Source organism: Neomonachus schauinslandi, chromosome 6, assembly GCF_002201575.2.
Source record: "Neomonachus schauinslandi chromosome 6, ASM220157v2, whole genome shotgun sequence".
In the NCBI taxonomy this organism is placed as follows: Eukaryota; Metazoa; Chordata; class Mammalia; order Carnivora; family Phocidae; genus Neomonachus; species Neomonachus schauinslandi.
The window spans coordinates 75643513-75660958 of NC_058408.1; positions in this window are offsets into that span (position 1 = coordinate 75643513).

Sequence of the window (17446 nt, forward strand, 5' to 3'; positions counted from 1 at the left end):
CCCTCCGCCGCTGCCCGGCTCTTCCCTGGGAGGCTACAAAAGTGCAGTTGTCACGCGCGGCTTCAAAGTAACAGCTGAAAGTCCGTTAAACTCAGCCTTTGAGTGTCTGCTGAGGGCAACTCTGAGTCATAGTAGCCCTACTGGGTATTTTCGTCAGTTTGCACCTAAGGTGGAAAAGAGGCCTTGCTTTCTTATGTCAATTTTTTCAGACTAAACGAATGCTGGAAAACTGGCTGGTTGCTCAGAAGTGCTATTTATGCAGTGTCCCTTAAGCTTGGGACTTCCAGAAAACAAAACAAAACAAAAAAACCCCAAAACGGTTCAAGTAAGCATCTGGTGTAGATGGTGTCAAAGAGTCTTTAAAATGCACCCCCACCCCCCCCAAAAAAACGTAAAAGTAAACTTACGTTTTGCAAAATATTAACAGTGCTTGATTGTAAGTGGTTTTTCTAGAGTGCTCCTTGTAATTTTTCCTTAATGTTCTGTATGTTTGAAATTTTTCATAATAAAAATCTTCCTAAATTATTTCCATGAGTAATTTTAAGACTATGTAAGATATGGAAAAAAGCAAGATATGAAACTATTTCCACTTTATTCCGGTTTCACGAAATAATTAAGAGACAAAGTTATAATTTAAAAATCTAAGAAGAAATTGCAAAGGCAATACAAGTAAATTCTGGGTGAAGCGACTAGAAGAGACTTGAGTTGGCACTCCCTGAAATTAAATTTAATTAATGGTCCTTAAGTGACTACTGTTTGTGACCAAAAAAGAAAAAAGGTTTTGTAAAATAGTTCTTTTCTTTAGTCCACCAACCCTAAAGAATTTTATCAGTGCGTTTTTATTAGAATTTTAATAAGCAACACATTGTAAAATTTTAGGATTCTCAAGAACATAAAATGTCATAAATTAGATTGTTGTCAAGACAACTATGAAATAAAAATGAATCGCTTCCAAGTCACAATCTGTCATTAAAATATGTTTAAAATAATGCTAAGAGCAAATACTGGGGAAAACAGTTCATTTGCCAGAACAACTATTCTGAGGTGGGTGGTTTAGTTCCAGATGAATGATTCTTCTACCTTTGGAAGGTAAACTAGTTGATTAAGAATGTGGGGGTTCTGGGCACCTGGGTGGCTCAGTCGGTTAAGCGTCTGCCTTCAGCTCAGGTCATGATCCCGGAGTCCCAGGATCGAGTCCTGAGTCTGGTTCCCTGCTCAGCGGGGAGTCTGCTTCTCCCTCTGACCCTCTCCCCTCTTATGCTCTCTCTCTCGTGCTCTCTCTCAAATAAATAAAATCCTTACCAAAAAAAAAAAAAAAGAATGTGATGGTTCTGTACAGCTGAACCCTTACCGAGCAGCCATGACTCACCAAACTGTAGTCAAAGTCTGCAAAGCGCTCCAGAAGCAAGGAGGCTTCTGTGTGTCCATGGCAATTTGTCCCAGTGGGAAGACTCTGGAGCCACAAAGCCTGAGGAGCAGCAACAAGACCTCAAGGGCCCCCTCAGTCCTTGAAACTCATCTGGCCAGCCCACAATTTAGTTTCCAAACCAAGGCTGACCTGAAAAGCCAGCTGCAGACGACAAAGCTGGTTCCAAGGTTTTAACCCCGGGGCTTGGATCCGGGAAGCCTCAACCCTCTGTGCTCATTCCTTTGCCCACAGCTAGGATTCCTGGACTCAGTAAAGCCTTAGGTCCTGCTACTGGTCAACAAAAAACTGGAAATTTATTTGAAGACCCTGGGGTAAATCAGGGGTGCATCTGAGGCTCAGGCAGAGATGGAACCAGGGGTTAGGGTATTAACAGGAACTTGGGAAGTTGGCCTCTGTCTTCTGAGCACTTGTTTACTCTGTCCCCTTACCCTGTGGCTTTTTTTGCCTTCTGTCCACCTATCAGGAAATGACTGCTTGAGAGCCACTAAGTTTCTCTTCCAGAGAGTAGCAAGAATGACCCCACCTCTATTCACTAACCCTTTTATCTCATGGAATCCTCTTTCTCCAGATTCCTGCTGTCCACTTGAACCAGTCCTACTACTATTTCAATGCTCCTCTTCAATTCCACGTTTTTCATAAAAACCTCTCTGCCTTCCGGGACACTGCAGCCTCCTATACACAACATTTTGGCACGCATATACGTTATATTATGACTTTTACAATTCTCTGCATGTTTCATACTGGTAAGTCTTGAGTCTCCAACTTACATATGAAATGACATAACGAGGATATATAAATTTCATCTTCCATGGTATCTAGCACAGGATTTGGCACCAGGGAGCCCACAGTAAATATTTATTGAACTGTAATTTATACTTTTCCCCTTTTTACTTTTCTTTTGCTGCATTTTTGTTTAAAAGGGGTAAACTACTAGAAATGGAAATGTCCTTGCTGTGTCGTCCTCCTCTGATTAGCAACCACCCTTCACAATCTGCTGTGTACATTTAAAAAGGATTTTGAGGGGTGCCTGGGTGGTACAGTCGGTGAAGCGTCCCACTCTTGATTTTGGCTCAGGTCATGATCTCAGGGTTCTGAGATGGAGCCCCAAGTCAGGCTCTGTGCTCAGCGGGGAGTCTGCTTGAGATTCTCCCTCTCCCTCTGCCTCTGCCCCTCCCTCCACCTCTCTCTCTCTCTCTCTCAAAATAAATAAATCTTTTTTAAAAAAGGATTTTGAAATCAGACATTTCCGACTGGACGCTCATCCGGGTCTTATGAGCCAATGCCGTCCGCAGAATGATGAGGCACCAGCTGACAGGCCCAGCACCATCGTCAAGAGCTGCACTGTAGTCCTAGCTCTTCACATAGTCAGTGTGTGATTCGGGCTTAATTATCACCTCTTAAAGTGGGGAGAATATGATCCACCTCCTCTTGGCTTCCCATGAGTACCATGGGAATTAATTAGGTCTTTAATAAGAATGTATGTCTATTAAATGCTTTATAGTTATTTAGAGGTAAACATAATGAAAACACGAGGTATCGTCAAGATACCGCGAATGTTCATTGTTGTTGGATTTGGCAATCTGCTTCCTTCTGAAAGCAAGGATTATAGTAACAGCTATCATACACAAAATAATGAATACCTGTTTGGTCAGCGTCTCCTCCAAGCAAGTCCTGGACGGCCAGAGCTATGTGGAGGGTCAAGACAAAATTAAGTCTTCCAGACTGAACAAGGGGAGAGTGACAGAGTTCGATCACCTGAATTTCACAGGTCCTGTCTGAACTCTTCAAAGGAATCAAATCTAGGCCATGCTAGGGAGAACGCAAGTGAGGACTGACACTTTTTCTGGAACCTCTACAGCGCTTCCCTTGTTTTGTGAGATCTCAAAGGAGCATATCAAAATCCTTCTACCCATACCTTTAAGGACAGTGTGTAGGAGGCATTCTCTCTGCCAAACTGACACCCAGGAGAAGTAAAACGCTATGGCGCTCCAGGACACCGCTGGAGTAATCTGACACAGAGTGGCTGAATCCTGCACGGTCAGATCTAGACCAGAGTTTCTCAACCTCAGCTCTGTGGATGTTTTGGGCCAGAAAATTCTTTATCACAGGGGGTTGTCTGGTGCAGTGGGCTGTTCAGCTGCATCCCTGGCTTCAAACAACTAGATACCAGTGGCACCAGCCTTCACGGTCGCGACAGCCAAAACATGTCTCCAGACACTGCCAAATGCCCATGGGGGACAGGGGAGAATCACCCTGTGTCGCAAACCACTGATTTAGACAATAACCCAACTAGAGTAACCAAACCACAAGAGCCTGGGACCTTGAGTTAACAGCATCCTTCTGTGAAGTCACTCAGCAATTCTGTATACTGTATTTTTATCTTAGGTACCCACAGTGCATCGGTTCAGCCCACAATTGTTGAGCTCTCGATGGACGAGGCTCAAGATCAGGTACTTCTATGTGTCCGTGAACAGAGACGGATGGGTATGTCCCATTTCTCCACAGCAAGCGCCTGTGTCATTCCCGTCCTCATATTTGCCCCACCATCAGGATTGTCAAGGTTTACCTAGGACATTTTTATTTTAAAAAATCATTCATTCTTCATCTCAAATTCAAATTTAACTGAGTGGCCTGGGTTTTGGTTTGCTTTTTTCTGGTTTTTTGCTAACTCTGCCACTGGTACCCTAATACATCTGAAAACGTATCCCTGTCTCTTGAGGTCTGGCTCCATAAACTTTATAACTTGACCTCATCAAAACTAATGAAGAGGAGTTATCACAAGACTTTGAGAAGACAAGAAAAGGGATGTTGATAGAAGGAAGGGCACAACTAAATTTGACTGTGGTAAATTTCCTTCGAAAGACGTTTATTTTCCTACTGAACATCGTGATAAGCTCCTTCTCATCCGTTCGAAGCCTGAAGGAATTCATTGCCTGCTTTATTTCCAAATCCTTCTGATGGTGACAAGCTGTGTGGCATTCCTGCAGCCAGTGGTGTTCCAGTGGTTGTGTTGGGTAAGTCAGTGTGCGGGGAGTCATGCAACAGACTGAGACACAAACCCCTTGTCACCTGACAGGCAGGAAAGAAGAGACCAGAGCAGCTTTACTTCTGCGCAATCACCAATCACCTGGGAACGGAGAAATGCACATCCTTGACCCTCACCCAGACCTACTGAATCAGAAATTCTACAGATGGGCCCCAGCAATCAGGGTTTTAACAAGCCTTCCAGGTGATTCTGATGCATGTCCGGGCTGGGGAACTGCTGCTTCAGAGCCCTCGTTCTCGACTGCGGCCGCAGAGCAGAAACACCTAGAGGATTTTTTAAAATACTAACGTCTGGGTCCCCCCCAACCCCGCAGAGATTCTGATTGAAGTGGTCTGGGGTGCAGCTCAGACATGAAGATTTTTTTAAGCGCCCCAGTGTGCACTACTGCTCTACAGAATGAATTCTCAAACGCCAACGGGAAGAGAACTCCTCATAGCGAATCTAAGGCTTTCACTCCTGGCCCAGGTCATCCCCACACAAAGACAGAATGGACGGGCCTTCTATGCTTTCATCTGAAGAACACGCAAAAGGCCAAGCAATCCAGGGAGGTGGTCTCATCCTCACATCTCTGAATCCACTCTTTAAAGGTTTGCTAGAGTCAATATAGAAGTAGAAATATGAGGGGACGCCTGGGTGGCTCAGTTGTTGAGCGTTTGCCTTCGGCTCAGAGCATGATCCCAGGGTCCTGGGATCGAGCTCCGCATGGGGCTCCCTGCTCCGCAGTAAGCCTGCTTCTCCCTCTCACACTCCCCCTGCTTGTGTTCCCTCTCTCACTCTCTCTCTCTGTCAAATAAATAAACAAGATCTTTAGAAAAAAAAAAAAAGAAATAGAAATATGAGATAGAAAGAGAGAAAAATGATTACCTGGCCCCTAGGCCCTGTCCAAATATTCACTAACCCCAGGGGTCACATTTTCTCGTGTCTACTCTCGGAATGATATGAACTCTTCCTAGGGTTTGGGGAATGATTTAAGAAGACCATATAGGTAAAGAAGGCAGGAAATAAATAATTGATCATCATTTCTGGACCTGAGGGAGCTTCGTGGGAGGGGGACATTAAAAAGACAAAACTCAGTAAGTGCACAAATTTCAATGTGTCTTTGTATAATTACTAATTATTTTCTCTTTTATATTCCCTCACTTGTTGATGTGTCTCTTGAGTTGTGGCCCATAATTTATCCTGTTTCCTTTTTTTTTTAAGATTTTATTTATTTATTTGAGAGAGAAAGAGCACCAGCAGGGGCAGAGGCAGAGGGACAAGCAGGCTCCCCACTGAGCAGGGAGCCCGACACAGGGCTCGATCCCAGGACCCTGAGATCATGACCTGAGCTGAAGGCAGATGCTTAACTGACTAAGCCACCCAGGTGCCCCAATTTATCCTGTTTCCAATGCAGGTTGTTTGGTGACCCACCTGTGTTTTTGGCTCAGCTACCTCAATGACACTTTTCACATCCAACTAGAAAGAGATTTTGTTTGGATGGAGGGAGGAGACAAGGGAAGGAAAAGGATGCTATATCATCTTTCAAGCACGCAGCTGCCAGGGAAAAAGCAACACCAGAGAGAGGAGGGCCACTGAGACATCTGGACAGATGTGAAGATAAGCGGCCTAATGAAGATTCCCAAGCCTAAAGCATGGGTCCAAACAGTGTCGCTGTCAGATATAAAGGGGCTTGCTTCCTTCCGCCTACATGGAAAGGGGATTCAAAGGCCAATACACTCCCAACCCTCACCCTAAAGCTTGACAGTTCTGGGAAACACTTGAAAAACATTCTAAAAATAAGGAAAAAAGGTAAGTTTTCCACCAATTAGGTAGAACGGGTAGTGGTGGTGGTGGTCATCATCATGATGGTGGTGGTCGTGGTGTGGTCCTGATGGTAGTGGTGGTGGTCATGGTGGTGGTGGTGGTGGTCGTTGTGATGCTCGTGGTCATGATGGTGGTCGTGGTGGGTGGTGGTTTGTGCTGGTGGTGGCCGTGGTGGTGTAGACATGGAAATTGATTGGAGTTACTGAGAATAAAGTTACATTTCCCCCACACTGGTGTTTGTGCAATTGTCTCGAAGTAATTGTTTAAAATGTTAATTATTGTGCCCATACTGTAAATGTTCATACAGGTACTGAGAGGCAATAGGACAAAATCAGTACAAGCCTTAACAATACCTTGGAATTCGCTGAAGCCAGTGTCTGTTGGTATCACTGTAATCACGTATCAACCTTAAGTGGACCACTGTGGCTTCCTGAGCAGCACACAAGACCTTCTGTAAATGGGATGAGGAGGTCAAAGGCTGGGAGCCTCCTTTCCCCAGCCTCTCTCCCTCCGTAAAGTTTGTTTTCATTTCTTTGCCAATGTCTTTACTTTTTTTTTTTTAGCTGCATTAAAATGTTTTCTGTTATTTCTGCCTGAGGAAGATTATGTGTCATTCCAGCCTCCTTACCAGCTTCTGTTTCACTTTCTTTACATTTGCTGATTGAGTGTGAAGAACGAGGCCCTGTCATCATTTCCAGATCTTATACTCTGGGGATGGATCTCTCTTGGAGCAATGCTGTGATCCCTACTGTGATTTTGTAATGAAGGTGGGAGGATGGAGAGGACACCAGGGAAGGCGCCTCCTTCTCTCCTTTCATGGGTTCAGGGAGACAGCAAAACAGGGGAGGAAGATCCTTCTGTTTCCCCTGTATCCATTCATTCATTCATTCATTCACTTCACCTCACATACATTCAGGGAGCACCTCCCAGGGAACAGACACTGATTTAGGAGCTGGAACCACAGTGCAAAGTAAAAACAGGTTTCCTGGAGCCTATGGTCTGACAGTGACCAGTAATCAACGAGAATGCTAATTACTGTCTAGTTATCCCCAGAGATTAGATCCTGATCTAACTGAGCTGGGGTGATGCTCAGGCATTAGTGTTTTTTATAAGCTCCATACATAATTCTCGCAGGCTGCCAGGGCTGGGAATCACGGGTGCCAGACCAGACAAGTTCTCATCAAGCACCACCAAGCATTTTGATGTTATCTTACAACAGTGGTGAAGTTACTGGAGAGAGGTGATATGGTAAGATTCGGGTTTCTAAATCATTAGTATTAAACTCTTTAATTTTGAAATAATTGTAGATTCACATGAATGCATAAAAAATCATACAGAGAGATCCCACGTACCCTTGGCCCAGTTTTTCCCAATGACAACATCTTGCAAAACTAGAATGCAGCGTCACAAGCAGGATACTGACATTGATACAGTCAGGACACGGAATATGGCTAACATCATCAGGATCCTTCCGGCTGCCCTTTTATCCCCATGACCATGCCCTCCGTATTCCCCCAACCCCTGAACTCCTGCTGACCACTGTTCTCAGTACTCTGTTTCTAGAATCTTGCCACTTCAACAATGTTATTTAAATGGAAAAATAGAGCATTTAACCCTTTGGGGTTGCATTTTTTTCCTCTCAGCCTGATTGTCTGGAGATTCATACAGGTCACTGCATGTATCAGTAATCTGCTCCCTTTCGTGCTGAGTATTCCATGCTATGGATGTGCCACAGTCTGTTCACCATTCATACACTGAAGGACGTCTGAGTCGTTTCCAGTGTTAGGAGATTATGAGTAGAGCCGCTATCAACATTTGTGTGCAGGTTTCTGTAGGATAAATGCCCAGTGGTGTAATTGCTGAGGGGTGTGGTAGTAACCTGTAGAAATTATCATATGTCAAGAAGCTAAAGGAGGTGTGTGGTAATACCATGTTGCAGTTTTCATTTGTATTTCTCTAATGGCTAATGATGCCAAACATTTTTGTCTGCTTATTTCCCATTTGTATAATCTCTTTGGTGAAGTGTTTTTGCCTACTTTCTAACAAGATTGTTAGATTTTAATGTTGAGTTTTGGGGGTTTTTTATATCCTGAATATCAGGCTTCTTTCTTGGGTATGTGGTTTGCAAACATGTTTTCCCCACTTGCTAACTTGTTTTTTCATCCTTTTTTTTTTTTTAGATTTTTATTTATTTATTTATTTATTTAACACACACAGAGAGAGAGAGAGAGAGAGAGAGAGCATAAGCAGGGGCAGCGGCAGGCAGAGGGAGAAGCAGGCTTCCCGCTGAGCAAGGAGCCTGATGTAAAGCTTCGTCCTAGACCCCGAGATCATGACCCAAGCCAAAGGCAGATGCTTAACTGACTGAGCCACCCAGGCCCCCTGTTTTTTTCATCCTTTTAACAGTCTTTTGCAGAGCGAAGGTTTTTGTGAAGTCCAATTTATCAATTTTTTTCTTTTAAATCATACTTTTGGGGCCAAGTCTAAGAACTGTTTGCCTAGTCTTAGGTCACTAAGATTTTCTCCTATGTGTTTTACATTTAAATCCATGAATCGTTTTGTGTTATTTTTTGTATCAAGTATGAGTCTTGGGTCAGGTTTCACTTTTTTGCCTATGGATTGCTCAATGCCATTTGTTAAAAAGCTATCTTTTTTTTTTAAGATTTTATTTATTTATTTGACACAGAGAGAGACAGTGAGAGAGGGAACACAAGCAGGGGGAGTGGGAGAGGGAGAAGCAGGCTTCCCGCTGAGCAGGGAGCCCGATGCGAAGCTCGATCCCAGGACCCTGGGATCATGACCTGAGCCGAAGGCAGATGCTTAACGACTGAGCCACCCAGGCACCCCTAAAAAGGCTATCTTTTCTGCATTGAATTTCTTTTGCACCTGTGTCAAAACATCAATTATGTGTATCTGTGTGAGCCAAACTCTGGGTTTTCTGTTCTGTTCCATTAATCTACATTCCTATTCCTCTGTCAATATCATATAGTCTTGACTATAATAGCTATATAATGAGTCTTGAAACCAGGTAGACTAGTTCCTTTCCCTTTACTCTTCCTTTTCAAGTTGTTTTAGCTATTCTATTTCCTTTGCTCCTCCATATAAATTTTAGAATAATGTTGTCCATATCTATAAAAAAAACTTACTGGGATTTTGATAGGAATGGCATTAAAACTGTTATTAATTTGGGAAAATTGACATCTTTACTATACTGGGTCTTTCTATCTGTGAATTCTCTCCATTTATTTAGATCTTCTTTGATATCTTTCATCAGCATTACTTAATTTTCTGCTTACAAGTGCTGTAGATGTTTTATACATAGATTTTTACATCTAAGTATTCTCCTTTTTTGAAAGATTACAAAGAAGATTACATGTTTAATTTCAGTGGTCATATGTTCATTGCTTATACATAGAAATACAACTGATATTTGTATGTCCATCTGGTATGCTGCTTGCTTGTTTGTTTGTTTGTTTTATTTTGAGCTCACTTATTAGCTGTAGGAGTTTTTTTCTAGATTCCTTGGGATTTTCTGTGTAGACAGGTAATATACAAACAGGGATCACTTTATTTCTTCCTTTCTCATCTGTATGCTTTTCGTTTTCTTGTCTTATTGCACTGGCTAGAATTTCGAGTAATATGCTGAATAAGAATGGTGAGAGTGGACACCCTTACCCTGATCTCACCATTAAATGCAAAGTTAACTGTAGGATTTTAGGAGTTGCTCTTTATCAAATTGAGGAAATTCCTTTCTATTCCTAATTTTTGGATAGCTTTTTTTTTAAATCATGACATGGGTGTTGAATTTTGTCAAAATTTTTCTGCATCCATTGATTGATATGATTATTTTTTTTCTCTTTAGCCTATTAATATGGCAAATTACATAGCCTAATTTTTGAACACTGAACCAGCCTTGTATCACTGGAATAAACTCCACTTGGGTCATGGTATAGAATTATCATATATGTTGCTGAATTCTATTTGCCCCTTTTTCTTTCTTTTTTTTTTTTTTTTTTTTTTTGATAGTAGGTACTTTATTTCCTTGGGGCTTTATTTGCCTGAGCTCACTGGCATTTCTTCATCTCCAGGTCCAGAATATATGGGGCAAAAAGATAAGCGGAGTAACCCAATACCTTGTTGTGCCTTGGGTCCTGATGTCCCTCGGGTCTACCTTCTTCTTTCACCTTTCAGAGGTTAATGTTTATTTTATATGTAGTGTCCAGGGTTTTGGGTTGTACTTAGTGGCAGGAATAGGAAAAAGTAAGTGTACTCCGTCTTCCCCCAAGGCAAGAAGTCTCTCTGAGCCTTGATATCACCCAACCTGGAGGTGGCCATTCTTCACCATTTCATGTCCTTGCTTTGCTGTTTATCATCCCTCATTCAAAAACATCCAATGACCCTCTACACATTGGACATAATCCAAGACACGATCCTTGTCATCAAGTTAGACTTCATCTTATCCACCTTTGACCCCCAATATCTAGATCTGTTGCACATTGTCCAAGCTCCTACAAAATGTCTAATGAAAGAATACTGAACAACTAGATAATATAATGTAGAACAATGTATGTAGAAGTTTTGTGATCTTGGAAAACATCATTGGCCTTAAATATTTGCTATTCCTTCATCAAAACAGTACATTTTATGAACAAGGTTCATTGCTCCAAACTGTTGCCAATACCAAAAAAGATCCTTATCCTTAGCCATGAGTGAGCCTTTGAGCAATCAACGTTTTTCAAAGCATGGTTTGCCAATCATCCTTATGAGAAGCATCTGGAAACAGATTTAGGAATAAGGACATTTAGTCTAAAATCCTTAAATAATGAATAACTGTTTTAACCAAGGGCAGGCTATGAGCCACAAATCAAAAGGGTGTTAACAGAAAGAGAAGTCGTGATGCAGATGGGGGGACGATGATGACTATTGAGGGCCCCTACGCCACCACAGAAAGAATATTCAGGACCAAAGGCACAGAAGAGCAGGCAAGGTACGGCCTCGCTTGAGAAAAAATAGAACCTTTTCCAGTAGGGGAGACACCAAGGAGGAACTCCTTAGTAATGACAAGGGGTCGATTTTGACAAGGGCAATACCACTTTTCCTTAGATGAGCAGCCTAAAGTAACTCACGTAAATATGCCCTACAGCCATCAAAAAAAGTTGCGGTCTTGGCGACCGGGTGACAGACTGTGGACGTTTAAGTTAAGAAAACTGTTGAATTACAATACATTTCCTACCTGAAATGGAATCACTAGGCATAAGAGGAAATTGCCGGCATTGCCGCCACACCTATGAAGTGACCTTTCAAATCCACACCCTTGGCCGCTGCTTTCCACCCTGTGGGAGCTCATAAAAATCCTGAGCTCCAGGCTGCGTCCCAGACCCATTAAATCAAAACCTTTGCGGGAGGAATTTAGACATCAGCTTCAAAATACTTCGGGCCGAGGTCCGCAAGCAGGCTTCCATGGGTGGCTCTACTGTGAGTGGCGCAGATGGTTGGCTCGTTGGTCCTATGGAAACTCATCAATCAGAACATGGCATTACACTTCCACTGAGCCTCACTGCTTCCGTCTGTCCGTCCTCGTTCTTCATCTAGGGTTTGTGAGAAGATACCGGTTGCCTGGAATGACACCTCTCCTTCTGGTCCCCGTCATCTGAGGTTGTATCCCATATGTAAGGAGTCTGGGCTACAAACTCAGGATTCTGTTTTGGCTAAGCTGTGAAGCGCATGTATCTCGGCATTGACCTAAATGAGACCGCCGGTAGGGCATTTCAAAACTATACTTCCTGCATACTTGTGCAATTGAAGGACAGAACTGTGTATCTTATGAAACAAACAGTAATGAATAGAAGAAGTCTCGTTTTAAACAAACAGATATTGGCGCCTGGGTGGCTCAGTTGGTTAAGCGACTGCCTTCGGCTCAGGTCATGATCCTGGAGTCCCGGGATGGAGTCCCGCATCGGGCTCCCTGCTCGGCAGGGGGTCTGCTTCTCCCTCTGATCCTCTTCCCTCTTGTACTCTGTCTCTCATTCTCTCTCTCTCAGATAAATAAATAAAATCTTTAAAAAAAAAAACAGATATTGCTACATCCATGACCCTAATCAATGAAGTTGCTAACACTTCACTAGTTTTTAGGAGCAACTAGCTGTAAATAGCACTAAAGCTCTGGTGGAGTTTCCATTTTTGAAAAGAAAATTTCTTTGGAAGTGAATCTGGTTTTGTTTTGTTTTTGTTTTTTTTAAAATACTACAAAACAATTTTCCACAACCTTGGCTGCTTGGAACAGGCATTGTTCAGAGTTGCTTTTGTTCTTTTCCAAGCAGCCAACACATTTTATAATATCCCTGAAAATCATTTGAAACTCAATTTATTCCAATTCACTGGCAGACCATAAATATAGCTTTGTCTGTGTACAACAGTGAAAACAAAAGAGCATCCCATTTAGTGAAGATATCCAATAACTTGGATTCCAAATTTAAAGAAAGGAAAACAGTTAGCAACATACCCAATTTTAATGTGAATCTTTAACACGGATGGCCCTAGCAAAACTGGGAAGTAAATCTACACTGCTTTGTGCTTTCCCAGTCTCTTGAAAGCCATTCAGGTGCCCTGAGCCTCTCTTTCTGCTCCTCCTCTCGCTCCTGAGCTGGCTTCCTTCCTTCTCAAATCTTACCTTTAGACAGGGATCAATTAGGTACTGTTCATTTGTGCCTTAAAAGGAATGTTAATTTTTTGATGCACGCCCTTCCAAGGATATTTACATTTTAAGGCTTATCTTTATTATTCTTAAACTAATAGTAATGGCGGTGGTGGTTGTCATTGAGAAGGAAAAATAATACCCTGAAGGAAGTGAGTTAGAGAAAAAATGAATCAGTGGATGTGTTTGTACTCCCAGAGTCACCTGGAAAAAAAAATACCCATTACATATACTTATGTCTTAAAGAGAAATAAACTATAAGAAATTATTATACAAATGCCCTGTTGTGCCAAAAGGAAGAGAAATGAATTTGTAGAATATTAAAACAAAACCAAACCAAAGACAAACCAGTCTACATATTTTTATTTTTTTTTTTTAAGATTTTATTTATTTATTTGAGAGAGAGAATGAGAGAGAGAGCACGAGAGGGGGAGGGTCAGAGAGAGAAGCAGACTCCCTGCTGAGCAGGGAGCCCGATGCGGGACTCGATCCAGGGACTCCAGGATCATGACCTGAGCCGAAGGCAGTCGCTTAACCAACTGAGCCACCCAGGCGCCCCCAGTCTACATATTTTTAAAAAGAGAAAGGAAGATGCTACTAGGGCTATGGCCAGGAACGAAGGGCTCAGAAGCGAGGGCTCTGGGAGCCCAGGGAGGGGGCAGCTCTCACAGGCTGATTGGGGGGGGCGGGGAGGGGGATTCCATGGAGCCCCCAGGACACAGATGAGACGCTGATGGGAGGGCAAGTTCATTTGACAGTTCAGGCCATCTGCACATTTGATTTCACACAGACTGGACATCTAGATGATTGACTTCTTAAACCCAGGACAAAATGGATTTCAGGTTTGTGTTGTTTTTGCTTTCAGAAAATGCCATCTTGGAGAGAATGCATGAACTGTTCCCTAGGAGGCAGAGGTCTTTGGATGGGCGGAGATATTGAGGGAGTTGATTTTGAGTAGCTTCCAGGCTATTCAGGGAAGACTTTTAACCTAATCATTTTTTTTTAAGATTTTTATTTATTTATTTGAGAGAGAGAGCAGGAGTGGGGGACAGGGAGAGGGAGAAGCAGACTCCCTGCTGAACAGGGAGCCCAACATGAGGCTCGATCCCAGGACCCTGGGATCATGACCTGGCTGAAGACAGATGCTTAACCGACTGAGCCACCCAGGCGCCCCTAGCCTGATCATTTAATAAATTTCAACCCTTGTCACCTTCTCGCTAACTTTGTACAGGAATTACGTCCTCGCAGCGCCCCCTAGCTTCACTCCCTCCTCCAGACCTGGCTTCCTCCCAGACTGCTGACCCCAGGATGGGGTGCAGACCTACGCTCTCCTCTTCTCCCTTCACTGACCCCTGCTTCTGAGTCACCCTCCTGTGATGGCAATCTGGCCGCTGCAATTGTCATCCCGATAGCATTGCTCTCTGAGGGTCATCTCCCCAGAAGCACTGGCCAGAACCAAATGATGAAAAGACATTGTCAAGATTCATAATGAAGGGGAAGAAAGGAGGAGAAGACAAAAGATGCAACTCTGGTGGGTGGTGGAGGCTCAAAACACACGTGGGGGGAGCACCGTGGGGGAGGGGGCGGGGTTGACTGAAGGGCTGTCCCATGAAGCAGCCAGTGAGGAAGCAAATCTGAAGAAGCCCTCCTTGCTGTCCCACCCAAGCTCAGAGCCCGCACAGCTGTTCCTGCTCCTAGCCTCTCCCAGGGCTGAGGACACGCACGCGGAGCACTGTCCCTGGAGCTATTGTCATTGTCCGCAATGATGATCCTGGTCTACTCTTTGGGCTTTCTCTTTTTTTTTAAGATTTTATTTATTTATTTGACACGGGGTGGGGAAGAGCACACACAAGCAGGGGGAGCAGCAGAGGCAGAGGGAGAAGCAGACTCTCTGCTGATCAGGGAGCCCAATGCGGGACTTGATCCCAGGACCCTGAGATCATGACCTGAGCTGAAGGCAGATGCTTAACCGACTGAGCCACCCAGGAGCCCCTCCACCTGCCAAAATCTGACCCACCCTTCAGGCCCTGCTCTCCTCCTCACCGGCTGCGCGAAGAACTGAATGGAGCCCCAGACGATCACCATCACAGTCGCAGCGCGGAGATTCTCAGGGTGGCCCCAGGCCTGCCCGCGGGCCGCCCTTTGAACAGCTCGGCACCGCACAATTGTAATCAACACCCGAGTAGTTCCCATAACTTAGCTTATCAAGTGTTAAAAGGAAAACGTGTCCAAAGTTCCCATATCCAGGTCATAAATTTCTTTTGCACCTACGTGTAGCAGTTACCAAAAGGTGCCCAAGACTTTCCTCCTGAGCTACGAGGTCAGCGTCCTGCCTGCCCTCCTGCCTCTGGACCTATGTTTTCAACTCTCTCTTCTCTCCTCTCTCTCTCATTTATTGATTTTAGTACCTTTCCTGCTGCTGGTTTATGTAAAATAATCCTGCAGGGAATCAAGTAGATGCTTCCAATTAGAGTCATTACAAGTTCCCTTAAGAGTTGATTAGGAAGGTGGAATCCCAAGCCGCTTATTGCCTCAGTAATCCCAGCCGCATTTTCGGGGTGCTTGCCAACACCAGGTCAGGTTTTAAATGCCACACTTACTATCCTATCACGAAGGGATCCTTGGAAGTTTGCAAAATGGTGGGTGCAACTAAGCATAAAGTTGGGCTTTACTGAATGCCTTCAAATGGCAATCAGGAGGAAGCCAGAAGCGGGGAAAGCCTCATGGAAGGCAGTCTTAAGGGGACTGGTTATTTAGCCCGTGGTCTCTGTAGTCAGATGGGGCTGGGTTTCAACTCCTGTGACACCATTCACCAGCTGTAAGACTTTGGGCAAAGTACTTCTCCAAGCCTCAGTTCTCTCATCAGTAAAATGGAGGTAATGAGTGGGCTTTGGGGAGAATTAAATGAAGTTAGCATAATATGTGGCATTTCATCTTGAAATAAGTGGCAGCCATTATCATTACCACGGAAACTGACATTCTAGGGAATCGCAAACTGTCTCCCATCTCCAAACCCATGACCTTGCAGTTGCTAGGCTATCTGTGAGCTCTTCTGGCTACGAGGAAGATGGAAAGTAGGGAAAGGAAGATGGGAGAGGACAAGGTTTTCCTCGTCCCAGTGGGCTCCAGTGGAAGCCAAACTCTTCACACAAGGATCCTAGAGATAATATTCTGAAAATATTTTTCTTTCTCTTAAGTTTATAAATCTAGTTCCCTGTAGCCATTGAGGTCGTAGAGCCAGAGGAAATCCTTACAAGCAAGCCCTTCTTTCTGGCTCGGTGGGCTGTGCAGAAAATCACAGAAGGCAGAAGGACAAGCCAGTGGCCTGTGGTCTCCCGGTCACAACCCAGAAGAGGGGAGAAGGAGAGAGGCAAAGGGGGACATGTGCCCCAGTCCTTCTCAGAACTCTGAGAGGAGGCTGCCATGCAGAGGGGCCCACAGCACCCCGGGACTACCACAGCACAGGGAAGAGGGGCAGGGGGGCACAGTTCAGAGGGAGGACCTGTGCACCCCCTCCCAAGCCCACGCTGGCTGGTCAGGGGACTGGAAGGGATCCAGAAGCTCCCACGGTCTGCTGTGGAGGTAACAGAATTGGTGGCCTCAGGGCCTGCTCTGGTAGGGCTTCCGTGGCCTGACAGCAAGGCTGAAGGGCAGATATGCCAGGAGCTGGAGAGAGGACCTGGCTAGACTTGGTGGGGTCTGCAGTCCCAGCAGGTGTAAGGCGGGGTGAGTCTGAGTGAGCCAAGGAACAACAGTGCACTTGGGGAGCAGCGTTGCCGGATCCAGGCAGGTGGCTGGAGCAGCCCCCTGAGGCAGAGGCATGGGACAGGGCCGGGCCTGCACTGAGATCAAGACCCCTCTCTTGTCACTGTGGGGTCCACATGCCTAGATAGCATGCTGGCAGAGGAGTGCAGACGGAGAAGCGGGAAATGGACTGGGAAGAAACAGGAAAGATGGCTCCTCTACCCTGGGTGGGAACTCATTAATTCTGCCCAAAGAGAAGTCTGGCCTTTGCCCTGAGAGGTACTCTCTAACTCTTGGAAGGTCCTGCCTGATAAGAACGTCTATGTTTATCTGGGAGTCTTAGCGTTGTCTCTTCCAACAATGTGATTCATGTGGGGGCTTTGGGCCACCCCAGTGGCTCAACCTCTAGAGGGGCTAGAAGCTAAGGTCATGCAGGGGGTCAACCATATCTATGGGACAGAGCCCAATAAAAACTCCAGACACCGTGGCTCAGGTAAGCTCCCCTGCCTGGCAATACTCTGTGTATTGTTGCACATGGTTGCTGGAGGCCTGAGCGCTGTCAGATCCTCCACGGGAAGAAGGTGGCTGGAGACTTGGTGCTCGGAACGCTCCGGGGCTCTGCCCCAGCTGTTGCCTTCCCATTTTAATCTGTAACCATTGGCTGTAATAAACCATAATTGTGAGTAAAAGAGTCTTCAGTGAGTTCCATGAATCTTGTAGTGAATTACTG